General features: G+C 37.8%; 1 protein-coding gene across 2 annotated transcripts in view; it reads left to right on the top strand.

The window, feature by feature from the left end:
* The first annotated feature begins 293 nt into the window (after positions 1 to 293).
* Positions 294 to 13,988, top strand: part of LOC134542200 (uncharacterized) — a 1,033,251-nt gene continuing 1,019,556 nt past the window's right edge. For both annotated transcript variants that reach the window (XM_063386263.1, XM_063386264.1), the window contains exon 1: positions 294 to 660. The gene's annotated coding sequence lies outside the window, so the exon portion shown is untranslated. The remainder of the gene's footprint in view (positions 661 to 13,988) is intronic.

Below are 13,988 nucleotides of genomic sequence, written 5' to 3' on the forward strand. Positions count from 1 at the left end.
GCGATGTGACAGGGCCTTGCAATTCACAGCATCACAGTGATCTGACTGACCGGGTTAGACCAGTCCGTGACGGCAGTGGTTCACTGATAATTCCAGGTCCAGCATGTTGGGTTCTCACAAGCTCCACACGTTTCTCCACGAACTCTCCGCTCCCCTGGCGGTACCCCCTCCGTAGCCCTAGGGCGACTTCCCGCTCGCGACCGAGGCGATCCTAGCGGCGTTGGTACGAACCTCGTGAACCATCCCGCTCTCTAGCGCGCACGCGCATTTGGGTTGTTCGACTCTCCCGTTGCCAGCGAGTTCCAACAGCCTGCTGGCCCCCTTCACCAACGTCAGGTAACGTTTGTTACAACTCGTTTGGACGTGATGAATTACCGACGCTGGGATACGTGAGTGCTTTTTTCGACAGCTGGGCAGAAGGGTTTACGAGATCCCGCCCCGCTGTGACAGACGAGTTCTGGTTCGTGTTTACGTTTAGTTGCTACGACACGTGATTCGTACGGAATCGTGTGCGGGAACACTTTTTCGGCGCGTTGCTTGCACATTTAAAAACGCGGGTGCGTGTGTGTTATTGGCCGCACAGTGAATTTACGTCTACTGTGACATAAAAATTGTGGTTCCGTGGAAATACTTAACATCAGCGGACTGCCCTTTTAAAAGGTAAGTGTTATTATGCTTTATTTCATGTAATTTACTTTGAAGCACGTACAAACTTAGGTTGGCAACTTTTCATGATATCAACGGAAGTTTCAGACGTGATTTTAGACTTGTTATTATCACAGATAAAAAAACTATCTTGAGTAAGAAGTGAAATTATATTGGCCTTTCATTAGTTTAAAATATGTGCATAATTATCAGTACTAACCTGTGATGCGTAAGTGGTCAGAACATGAATATTTTCATAATAATCTGCTAGGTATTTGGCAAACATTTGTGGCCTATTTTTTGTACAAAGCAGGGTAAATTTCTTGCAGTTTTTGTGAGAATCCCACGAAAAGCAAAGCTGACTTCTGAATTATTAGGTACACTCAGGGGCGTAGGAACCGGGGGGGACAGGGGGGACGTGTCCCCCTGAACATTTTTGGGTGGAGGGGACTGTCCCCCCCAACTTTCTAGACTGTGATATTTTTATTTTATAATATTATTCCGCCCAACTTTATTTGTAATTTCTTCACTATCAAATTTTATCTTAAGGAAACAATAATAATTTTAACATCGATGTATCCAATGGTTAGATACAAAAACTGCTTAAAAAAAACGCTATTTTGCACTTTTAAATTCAACATTTTCCGGGGAATGGGTTTACATGTCATCAAAATCATTATTTGTCCCCCCCAACTTTATGAACACAGCTACGCCAATGGGCACACTCTGTAAAGTTATACATACAGAAAAATATAAATAAAGTTTGAGTTAAAAAAAAAGTTTGCTTTCACGCAAGTGCATGAACAATCAAGCCATGATAAAGAATGCTGACGTAAAAGAACAATGTGAAATAGCTTGGAACTATGATTGTATTGTTGTAATAATACAGTGAAGTATATTTGTGTTAAATAACCTACTAGCGCACCATTATTTGTACCAGTCGGTTTTGCTGATAATGAACGGTTTGTACTCGCACACCTGGATCCGTTTAAAGGTCAGTGAGCGTCAGATTCGTCTTAAGATAGCAGTATCGTGTTATCCGCATCCAAGGCCGTAGAAAGGCGCTTATTTCTACTGTCTTGGGTGACAGGGAAGTAGTCTACGGATTATCTGCTATCTGAAAACGTCACAGACAGAAGTAGAAGAATGTAAAAATTAAAATACGTTACATTCTTTTGAAAAAAAATATAATAAACATACAAAACATAAAAATAAAATAGCTGTCAAATTTGTATTTTAACTAGGTCAGCCAATCTCACCCTAAAGTTTTGTATTATGATCTTGGTTTTAATAAATTGGAACACCTTAGGAGGTAGATTTTAAAAAAAATTAACTCTTTATTACTTAGTTTTAGGTTGCATGTTTCTTCACAGGCGAGGGTGACCCGATAGTAGGTAGCAGGATTCGAAGTTCGAAATACCGGAGTATATAAAGAGCTCGAATTTAGAGTCAAGCTGGGGGCGGTACTAGAACTTCGACTTCAGCCTCTTTACAATTGGCTGGTCAGATTTGCTTGATGGTCTTCCACAAGGTTGACTTAACAACAGGGGAAACTCTGAAAAATCAGGGAATTTACAACAGGGAAAATGCATAAAAAATCAGGAAATTTCCTAGGAAGTCAGGAAATATTTTTAATGACATGTTTTAATCAAGAGGTTAATGAAAAATAAAGTTATATCTGAGACGAATTTTGATTTTAACGGATTTTGATTTAAACGGATCCAGGTACCTACACGTTCTTTCTTCACCCTTCTAAACCTGTATCTTAAAGTGTTACAAAACGTTTTCCTCCCATTACTTTTTTTGTTCATAAGTACCTATATCAGCACTTTAACCATGTGCATTGACTTAAATGGTTATAATTATTATAGTACCTATAATTTATAGATTCTTGCTGCGATAGTGAAGTGTTGTATGCATACGAGCAGCGATTTTGAATTTGAATTATTGATAGTTATTGGTGTCTAAATAATATCAGTGGTCAGGGAATTTTTTTTTTCCAAACGTGAAAGTCATGTATAAGTCAGGGAATTTTTCATCACAGGTTTGATAGCTACTCTGTTCTAGAATTATAACTTGAGAGGACCGTAACCTAAGGAGACGTCAGCACAAACTACAAGTTGGGAGAAACAGATGTTTTTGCACAAGCAATAACTACATATAGACTAAAAATGGAATGTCCTATTGTTATTTTTGGATAAAAACTAAACCAATTCCCATGTAAAAAGCGTGGGAGTTATGCCACTTTACGTTCACGATTCAGCCATTTGTGTGAGGAAAATTTTGAACATAGTTGGAAAAATATTTATGGAACCATAAGGTTATGACAAAGTGCAACGATCATCCTATTATTATAACCGAACATGCAATCGAAATTTTTTGAAGTAAATACAAATTAAGGAAGTTGACATTTTAATTGTATTCTTAAGGTTAAACTTCGGCTAAGTCTTTTTGTACGAACAAGTCTCTCAAAGAAATAGTTGGGTTCTGAATAATGGTATTTAAGTGTACTTGATAGATAAAAAAAGAACGTATTTTTTAATACTTAAGTAAGTACACCAACAAATATAACGTTAGCAACATATATTTAAAATATAAAATTTTTGGACAGGCGTTTAGCCTTGATTTTGTTTCCTGAAATAAGTCATCGTGAGCATTTTGTTATTTGTTTCAGAATCAGTACAGCGATAAACGCGGTCTCTCTCTCTCTCTCTCTCTCTCTCTCTCTCTCTCTCTGTTTGTGTGTGTACGTGCGTGTGAGTGTGTGTGTAGTCTTCATAACAAAAGTGCAAATCGCCAATAAATTCTTCTTTATTTAGGTGTTAAATTTATAAAAAAATATATTTTACTAAATTGACTGGGCAAAATATTTTGTTGGTGATTGGGACGTTAAAAGATTAAGGAAAAAAGCTTCTGTGCTTCAGTATAGAACATTAGTTTTGAACTTTTTTGAGCCAAATGTAGAAGCCTAAGTTGGCCTTTTCGTGCGTAAGGAGGATCATGTATCAAAGAAATCTAATAAAAAAAATCAGTTTATCTCCAAAAATCTTGTATATTTTATTTTTTAAAAATTACTGTAATATCAGAAGAAAAAAAATATTTACTTAACATCCTGATTAGTTTCTTGAAACGTCACAGTTTGTTATTTTTCTGCTTAGAAATAGTTTTAAAAAAAAATTTTGTACAAAAAATTTTGTGACGTGAACTTTGCCAACATATAAGAAATATGTGCGTTTTTTAAATTGTTTTTTGATATCACGCGCGGTGTATTCAAGTCTTTAAGCTTGAGAAGCCCCATTAGACTTCTTCCTTGGCACCGGGGTCAAATTAGTACCAAATTTGAAAGCGAAAATTCCCGCTCCGCTTCACGCTATTATTAAAATATTACCAAACTTATTTTTTCTACTACTTACGTTGAGTACGGATTATTATTATTATCATTCATACAATAACAAGCAATGACAGCATAGTGTGGTTCCATGCTTTAAACCTGGCGATGTCTTGATTCATAACGTAACTTTTCTCAAATTTTCACTTTTCAAAAGAATTCCTAGTGGTACCCGGTGTCAAACTGTCACTTGGAGAGTATCACGGGATTTTTTTTTTTTTGCGAACACTGACAGCCACGTGAAGGTATTTTTTTTACAAACACTGTTGACAGAACAACGGTGGCAGAAGGATATGTATACCATTGGGATTACTTTCAAGAACTTTCGAGTTTGAGACAAGTTATGTAAAAGAGGTCCGCCCTCTTGGTGTAGTAGTTAGCGTATGCGGCTGGTGGGCCAAGGAGCCCGGGTTCGGTTCCCGACTGGGGAAGGGATTATTTCAAAACCTTCCCTCGGGGTTCAGGCCCAGGTGTTAGTGATGTTCCTTTCTCCTTTATCCCGCGGAAGGCAATGGCAAACCATCGCGGAATCATCCTGCCCTGACAAGCATCTAGGGAAGTCACGGCTGTCATCATCGTGGCATTGCCTGTTCTCACGACATCCAGTCATGGGTGAAGCGTCTCATCATCATCACGTGACATACACTGTAGTAAGTTTTCCCTTTTGACGGATAAGGCAAAGTGCAGTTCGTCCAGTGTTGCATACTCTGGCAAGTTTCGCCTGTTTATAGGCTGCTAACGTGTTAGACGTCTTAACTGGCTTGCCCCTGATTTTCTGTCTACTTCCCTACGCGATAATTTAATTAGCAGTTGCATGTTCAGGAACCACTCAAACCACACGGTAATTGCGATTGCATATTTTTCCTTATCGATATCTATTGAGCTATTCAAAATCATATTACTCAAATATCCTTTTTACTTAAACTAAATTATTATTTTTTTATAGTTTTCTTTTAAAAAATTAACCATTTGGTTCATTGTAGATGTTGTCTATTTCGCCACGTACAATTTTAAAAACATTGTAGGAGTTAAAATGTTTTACAGGAGGTAAATTTTTAGCTCGGTCTCACACGCCATGTTTATTTTTATTCCCGTCATTACTTTTTTATGGGCTATTTCTAAAGGTGCGCAAGTCTTCGTAATTACCATCACCTGCGCCACTTTCTACACCCATGATATTACACTAAGTGTAATATCTGTTGAAAATATTTGCGGCAGAGTAGGTAACAAATGCAAAAGGGTTAGCAGGTTAATTTTTTTAGAAACAGTCCCGAAATGAAATTAATGAAAGAAAAAAAAGGGAGAAAATTCAACATGGCGTAGGCTATAGGATTGAGCTTTAAACACGCCCTTGCTTCAGAGTCCTCCAGATAAACTGCGAGAAACATATGTATATAAAAAAATTAATATAGTTGAATTTGAGCCTATCGCGAAATGAATCAGCGAGTTTTATCCGGTGCGTTTCGAGAATGTTACGGAACAACGACTCCGAACAGCTGTCGGAGCTCTGGTGTTGTTTTAAGGGCACAGACTCTGTCCGATGCAGCGGGCTTGGGACGCCGTCGTGCGTGTCCCCCGAACAATTAGCGCTCATTGGTGGAGTTAAGACAGCACGTTCCAGCGCCTCGGAGATGAAAGTGACTTCGCCGCAGATTAATTTCGCGCTGGCCATGTGTCTGGCAGGCAATTTAGTTCTCAGGGCGTCTGTCTTAATGTGCTCTTATCGCTTCCATACGCTGCGTGACATGTAGTTCAAATTATTCGCTAGCCGTCCCAATTATTGTAGAATAAATTTCAAGCATGGCATTAAAAAAAAAATATTTGCTTATAATAAACGCTAATCTAGAAAAGAAGTATATGAAAACATATTAAGTTGAGAGTCTTAATATCAAAGGGGTACATAAGCTATACGCGAGACCACATTTACAAAATTATAGTGGTATACGCAAAATTTCATTTCGGAGTGGTGAGGGAAGGGGGTGAAAGAACCACTTTTCTCGCTGTTTTGCTTTTAATTTCTTTCCTTTTGTTGGTGGAAATTGGCCTACTATTTCCTACGGGAAAAGCATCTAAAAGAAAATTATGCCTGGTATGAAAATTCATCTAACTTGGCAGAATAGTTCGTTTGAAAAAAAATTCTGAATTTTGTTTTCTGGCCCGCTTAGCATATAGGTACTACTTAAGTAAAATTTGTAAAGTTTTAAATTTAAAAGCTATTCTTTTTAATCTTTTTTAACATTGGAATAGTTGAACTGGAATGATAGAGCATAAGTATTGCTTTTAAATTTGTTGATATGCATTTAGAAAGATTTTCCTTTTATTTTGTAATTTAATGGGGCCTTATATAAAATTGTAATCAAGTCTAAAATTGCATTCGGAAAGCAATATTTCAGGTTACGCTAAAGGCGTCTTCACAATAACGGAGCGGGGTGGCGCAATGGTAACACGCTGGGATAACCCTCGAGAGGACCCGGGCCAACCATCCATATTTATTTCCCCTTCAGTTGGAGGCAGGCCTACACTGAGCCTCGCCTACCCGGGCACACATACGGTGAAAGAGTTTAAAAAAAAACGCGATTTAAAAAAAATGTTAAAGATATCATAGTGGTAAAGAATTGAAGTCGCTGAGGGAAGATGAGTAGTCCTGTTTCCGTTTATATAGATCTTGAAAGTACTCACGGTACTTGCATTACACCTTTATCTTCATTTCTCCGTATAATAATGTTATTTTTACCGTTCAAATCTCATAGTTGTCCCATACATGACGAGAAGACTGCGCGCCAGTCCACAGCCATGCGCTTAGAGGCGACACCGCGCTAGAAGCACCAGCGAGCGTCGCACTTATCATCCCGCCTCACTGACACAGATAAACCCCCCGACTAGGCAGACCCCATAAATATACGTTGTCGGTCGCAGGTCTGAGAGGCGAAAATTATATCCTCTCCTGCGGCTTACAAATCCCGTTGAGTAGTACGGGAAGAGCTCGAACAATGCTTGCACAGGTTAGTGGCCGTCATCTACCGCACCTCCAAACACGTGACAAAGCCGTTGACTAGGCAGTATCGAGAATTAATGAGGAAAAAGATACTGCGCGGGAACTGAATTAATTTTTTAATGTAGTAAATAAATGGATTGGTATCTGGTTGCTGATAATAGGAGCAGCCATTACCATAAGGCGGGGTTCACAGTTGGAAAAAAAAAACAGTAACAGTAGTTCGTGTGCACAAGATTTGACACCATGTTTTCGAGCCTACTGATTCACTACAGCGCATACGACGGTCGTGTGCATGGGAGAGAGGTCGTGTGCACAGGAGGGAATTGGATATATTTTATTGCTGTTACGGACGAATAACGCAACAGCCTATGAGAGAAGAGCAGGTACCATTTTGGTGATACTAGAGAACTATTTTAATTCATCGGATAAATCTGTGGCAAGAAACTGTAGAGATAAATACAAATGCTCCTACTTTAAAATATAAATAAATTCAATTGTGTAGAAAAACAAAGTAACTAGTGATAGATGTAAATGCAAACAAAAATAAATAAATAAAGTATATTTAAGATATGTTTTGTTTTTAGAATTTAAACTAAAATTTATACACCACCCAAGCTAATTTAAAACCTATGTTCACAAACTGATAATAATTTGGTTGTTACTATATTTATTTACTAACGCTGCTAACAGATGTCGGATGTATCGCGAAATTTCATTGGCTAAATTAACAGTAAGGTTTCAATTGTAATTTGATTTTGGATAGGTCGTGTGCTCGGTCCAGGATTTGTGAAGGAGGGTGTCCAGTGTAACCATTATATCATATTTTACGAGTAAGTAATCTTTATAATGGAATTTTAAAAGAAAATTGTATGTTACACAAAATCTCAAGGACTAGTAGACTTTTAGTACTCCAACTTTTACAGATATACCTGTACATTTTTAAGTAATGATTTTTCTTGAGAAAAGAAAATTGGAAAACTTAGGCTATATATATATATATATATATATATATATATATATATATATATTCAAAATTGTTTTAAAACTTTGTTCTTGAGTCCATTTTTTGATTATTTGATAAAACGAGGCATAATTATATATATATATAATTATATATATATATATATATATATATGTGTGTTAAAAAAATACATGAAACACACAGTTTAAATTTGTGTGAAAGTCTAATTTAAAATAAGTAACATGAGCAAACTGGCATGAAATATCTGTGTAGAAGGGCTGCAATATGGAGGAAATACACTGTTTTTGCGCACTATGGATAACAATAATATTTACAAAATGATATATTTGTAACCTTGTGTATCTAAATTCCTGTTATCTTTAAAATAGTTTTTGCGCTTTATTTTAATTATTTTTGAAGGGAGGGGTCAGGAGATCCGCTCCTGCCACTATGCACTCGCACATCAGCTCTGTTCCAGACACGTGAATGCTTATAGGCGACCTGGCCGCGGTAACTGCTGTCCAGCTGGGAAGGCGCTGCACACAGTTCGCCAGGCGTTTTCCTCCTCACGCCCGGCCCGCCTCCAGCCCAGGCGCGAGTAGCGGTTAACTCTCTCCCCCCCCCCCCCCCCCCCCCCCCGACCGTGGTCAGACCTCCGGTAACGGGAAGCAGGACCTCCACGTGTGCGCCTGCTCGAGCGTGTTACAGCGAGGTGTTCTGTTCGCCTGCTCCGCCCCGCCCCGCCCCTTCTGAACTGTTCGCCAGTTCGCTCCGGTTCCCGAGCCTACACTGTACATTTTTTTTTTTTTACTTTGCAGATGGAACAGAAATAACCATACATTGCCATGAAAACAACTCCTACAAATAAAAAAAAAGTGTTCCCAGTAATACTGGGTTCGGATTCTTACCCGGGGCATTTATGCTTTGTGTTGTCCCAGTAATTCAGTAGTTAAAGTTATTTGTAAACCGTTCCCTGAATAGCTTCCCAGAATTAAATACGCACAAAATAATCAAAATAAAACAAAATAAAGTCAAATGATTGAATATTCAATTATATTTTCCATGACTGAATACATATATATGTTTGAATGAAACATTAATTACACTATAATTTAGGCACCAATTTTCGTAATAAATATTCAGTATTACTTAAAAAAACTTATTTCATAAATGCAAAAATTACCATAGCCATGTGTTGTACAAAGTTTTACAAAGTTACAATATCTTGTAGTATTACTAACTATTTCTTGGCAACTGGTTTCCAAAGGAATCTTTTGTAAAAGTAGAGACTTTTTTTTGTGTGTAGACTCCTCAGACCAGTCGTTCGTTCAGATAAAAATGCGACAGTGCAAAGGGATGGCAACATTTTTAAACATTTCGATATATCACTCTTTTTATATTGGTGTTGATGTCAAAAAATCATCGGCTTGATAATATCAGTATATCATGTTATCGAAATATTGAAACTTTTACCCTTGAATAATGTGTAAGTATATGTGAAATTTAGTTCTTAATGTGTCTAATATTTTGTGTTGAAATTACCTTAAATAAGTTAAGTTCTTTCAAGCAAAATCCAAATAGGTTTTTACTTTCAAACATTTACAAAATAATAACCGTAAAAATAAAGTTAAAAGTATCAACCAATTAGTTAATTTACTAATTTTCACAAAATTTTTTTAACGATACCTTTTAGAATGCTATTCAATATCAATATCGTTGCCTATTATGGCGTATCTATTTATATCTACTGCAAAGGTTAGAATCGACATGTGAATATGTGTGTGTGTGAATATATATATATATATATATATATATATATATATATATATATATATATATATAAGCAGTTTCGTAGTAAACATAAATATATACGACGCGCGCAAGTTGTGCAGAACATTTTTGTGTCAAACATTAAACAGCTTTTTTGCCAATTGTTTACAGGTACGGTATCGAACTTTATATCTCTTACTTTTAATGTCGAAACTAGTTTTGCGTTATTGCTTCTTCCGTTTTTTTCCGTTGTTTTCCTTTGGCATTGGAGTTGGTGACTGCAAACCTTGCACCTACACGCGCTGAGTTTTGCTTACCACACGAGCTGATATTTGTTACTTCCTGCATCCGGCATGTGGCTATCGTCCAATCGAAAGTCTGTTTAGTTTTTTTTTTTTTTTTTTTTTGGCCAGTAAACTTTAATGGACATGAAAGCAAACGAAACTACTTGTTATACGTTTTTAATAGGGATAGGTATGTTTATCGATAAAAATTTGACCGCTCATTAGACTGTAATATTGTGTGCACGCACCACGGGTTTCTTCTTTGTAAATGGCACCCGTCTGCAAGAGATGCCGTGGCCTTAATAGTGCAAGCTATTAAGGATTATTTTTTCCCCATTCATCGTTGCTGTGATTCGTGTGACAACAGTAAACATTCTTCTGAAAGAAACTCAACCAATCACGAGAAACAGACGATCCGATAGTGCATCTCGAAATATTTTCGTGGAAAATACATGCCTCTATGTATTAACAGACCCTGACTTTGACTGCCAAGCTAGACTACTCAGTCCCACCAATACTCGAGGGGCGGTAAGGCTAGGTTTAACACACAGCTAGTCTCGAAATATGTTCACGAACAATACTGCCCCTACCATGGAATTCGCACGAGCTGAGTGATTACCACTGGCTCCAAGGTCAGCTATCTAGTGCTAGGTTAACGATAGTCCAATCACGCTTGACGAATAAACTAATATATGTCTCTGTAGTTATGAAGGGTAAAGGCCGGTGACACACTAAGCATTTCTGGTTCTGCGATTGAAATATCCTCAGCGGTTTTTTTTCTTAGAGTGTACAATGCAAGTCTCTCAAGAACGCACTAAGTAAATTGATCGAAATCAAGCATGCAAACAAATGATGTAGAATAAGAAATCACCGAGTAGAAACTAGCAACCACTCCAGTTCAACCGCATTGCGTCACACCGTCCTTACTTCGAAATTGTTTGCCTAGTATTGTAGAGAACTGTTTGAACCGAAGAAACAGAGTATAATTTTAGAATACTTCCATAGCTAAGGTTGTATGGTTGACCAAAATCGATCAAATACTAGTTTCCCTACTTTTTCTGGTAATTGTTATGTTCGGTCGTGAAGCATTACCATACTTGGTCCCGCCCTGTGGGTGTTCGTGCTGATAAACAATACAATATAGATAATGATATACCTACTCGGGCGGTAACTGGACAGCGTATAGATGAGAGTTCCCCCTTGGGGCAAGGATTTTTAACGTCTCTTGTCAGAGGCTAGAGGCTGATTAAACTATTATTTAACTGTCACATAAATATCGGACAATTGGTGTTGCACGGAAGCAAGGTTTGAGTCTAGCAGTTACGGTTGAATCTTACAGGGCATTCCGGGTTGCTAAGGCAACGTTGAAAGCGATAAAAAAAATTACGATTACATATTTGTTTGAAGGGTGTACGCTTTGGTATAAGTATTTTTTATGGTCTGGAGCAGGGGTCGCCAACTCTGAAAGACTGAAGGTATCGATTACAATTATTTGGAAGTTCTGTGAGCCAACTTTTACCTTGCTTGGCCTTTCCGCTCTTCCTGGCACCATTTTATACAATTTAGTACAAACAACTGAGTTTTATGTCATGTCAGTAAAATAAAAAAAAAACCAATTTATAGCTTTTGAAAATTTTGCAATAATGTGTTGTCTTGTTTGGTTACAGTTTATTTAGTAGTCGAGTAGTGATGTCCAGATAGTCTGGTGGGCTACTGCGCAAGGCGAACCAAAAATAGCGATCTACTTACGTGTAGGCTGCCACTTGGTCTACGGTCCAGGCTCTAGGGAACGTAAAATAAAGTTTAATTGAGGGGTTTTACTTCGCGTTGTTTTACACAGAAGGACTTGAGCGACGTTGCGTTATGCATTATAGAGTCTCCGAATCCCTTGAGTACTTAATCTGTGCTCAATAATTAATATAACTAATGCCGGGGGTTGGAATCGAGTCGTAGATCCTTACCTCGTAACATGATCTTTATGCTTCAGAAATCACGGCTCCCGGGCACTCAAGAGAAGGAAAACCATCTCTGATTCTCCTCCTGGTTTTAGAGTCATACGATTCTAATAGTTAATTTTATTTTTGTTTCAAATTTCACTGGATCCATGCGACTATAAAGTACACACATTACTTGCAGTGTGTTTCATCTTTCTTTCCAAGTGATTCTAATTCGAACACAGCCTGTCCAAGTTCTATCCCGTTGCGGTGCGTAGTTTTGAGTGGGTGGAGGATGCCGTTAGATGCTCCGTTCATTTAATCTAGTTCAGTATTATCAACCGGTGGGCCGGGTCTTAAGTGGCATATGGTGGGTCATAAGGACGGATATTTTTGTACTAGCATATTCTTAAGGACACCAGTATTTCGCGATTACATTTTGTGTCAAGGTATTTCACAAAACACTGTAGCTTTTTCATAGAGTTATTGCGAAATGTGGCGGGCAGTAGTACGGTACCCCGTGCTACTACTTCTCATTGGCCCCGTGAGGGAGAACACCTCTCACTGATCACAGCCAATAACTGTAAGGAAAAGGTACAGTGGTTTGTGAAATACCTTGAAACGAAATGTATTCGCGAAATACAGGTGTCCCGACATATTTTAGTATCTGTTATCACAAATCAATCTACTGAAAATTGTACTATTCACAATTTATTTTTATACACACATACTATAACATACAAACGCTTACACACCAACATACACACACACTTATATACATATTCAGTACATGCCTAGAGTTTCTGAAACCTCATAAAGCACGTATGAAAACTGAAAATCCTATATTTTTCTATACGTGAAACACAGCCGAATCCACTGAAACTTCAGGTGTTCCTAGTGCGCAACGAAAGTACTGGGTGTTTTTAGCACCATCACCACAAAGCTGAATTTTTAAACTGTTTTTAAGTAATTTTTTTACATAAGTGACAATAACACTTTGGATTTTTACATCACACACCTGTTGTAAAACCTAAAACCTAAAGAAAAAATGTGAGGGATTCTAGACGAAATAAGTAGCTTCCTAGATTTTGCACTTAATACTGTAATAACAATAATTTTGACAAGGTGAAAAGTGAAAAGAAGACTTAAAATTTGTTGAGATGCGTGGTGTGGGTGGATTTTGGTATGGCAAAGGAGGGGGGGGGGGTAACCTGACGCCCCCACTACTGAAGTCCTGCGCACGGCGAGACTTAGACTCGGACTCTTGCAGCAGAAGGAATGTGAAAAGAGGATTGAAAAGTGGAAAAATAAAGGAAGGGGGGGGGGGTGGTGAAAGAAAGAGAGAGCAAATAATTGTTCATCTCCAGCCAGAGTCGAGGGAGAGAACTAATGGAACGCGGGCAGAGAAAGACGGAAGTCCATTCGCCCAGCGCCCGTACGTAACTCGGTACCCTGCAATTTTTTGAATGAACGAAGCCGCAGTCCAGAGTCGTTCCGGAGGTAATGGACTCCGTTGGAGATTCTCGATGGCGATGAACTCAACTTATTAATTACGTAACGTGATCGGTGTAGGGTTGCTCTCTTCAATGTGGAAAAAAAAAATTAGAGTAAATTTAAGGACTTTTCAGAACGAAGTCTGCACCTGAAACAAACGAAGAGATTTCCGCGGTTACAGAAAACTGAATTTTTGTAGGAACCACCCTGAGTTTTATTTTAATCAGGGCAAACTTACACTTGGACGAAACTAAGAATGATTTTTTTTTCTGTAGACGTAAGTCAAAAAGTTTTTTTTAATGATTTTATTAAAAATGTCAATATTATTCTTCAGAATTATTGTTGACAGTAAGTATCCCTAAATTTACTGTGACCCTGGATAATTTTAACCAGCATTTTTCGTCGATTTAAAATACACAGGAGAAATATTTTCTGTACTTATATAAGTACATATAAGATGCCTTTGGAAACCAGTTTCCAAGTAATAGATTGTAATACTACAAGAAAGATATTGTAA

Source organism: Bacillus rossius (genome assembly GCF_032445375.1).
Source record: "Bacillus rossius redtenbacheri isolate Brsri chromosome 4 unlocalized genomic scaffold, Brsri_v3 Brsri_v3_scf4_2, whole genome shotgun sequence".
NCBI classification, from domain to species: Eukaryota; Metazoa; Arthropoda; class Insecta; order Phasmatodea; family Bacillidae; genus Bacillus; species Bacillus rossius.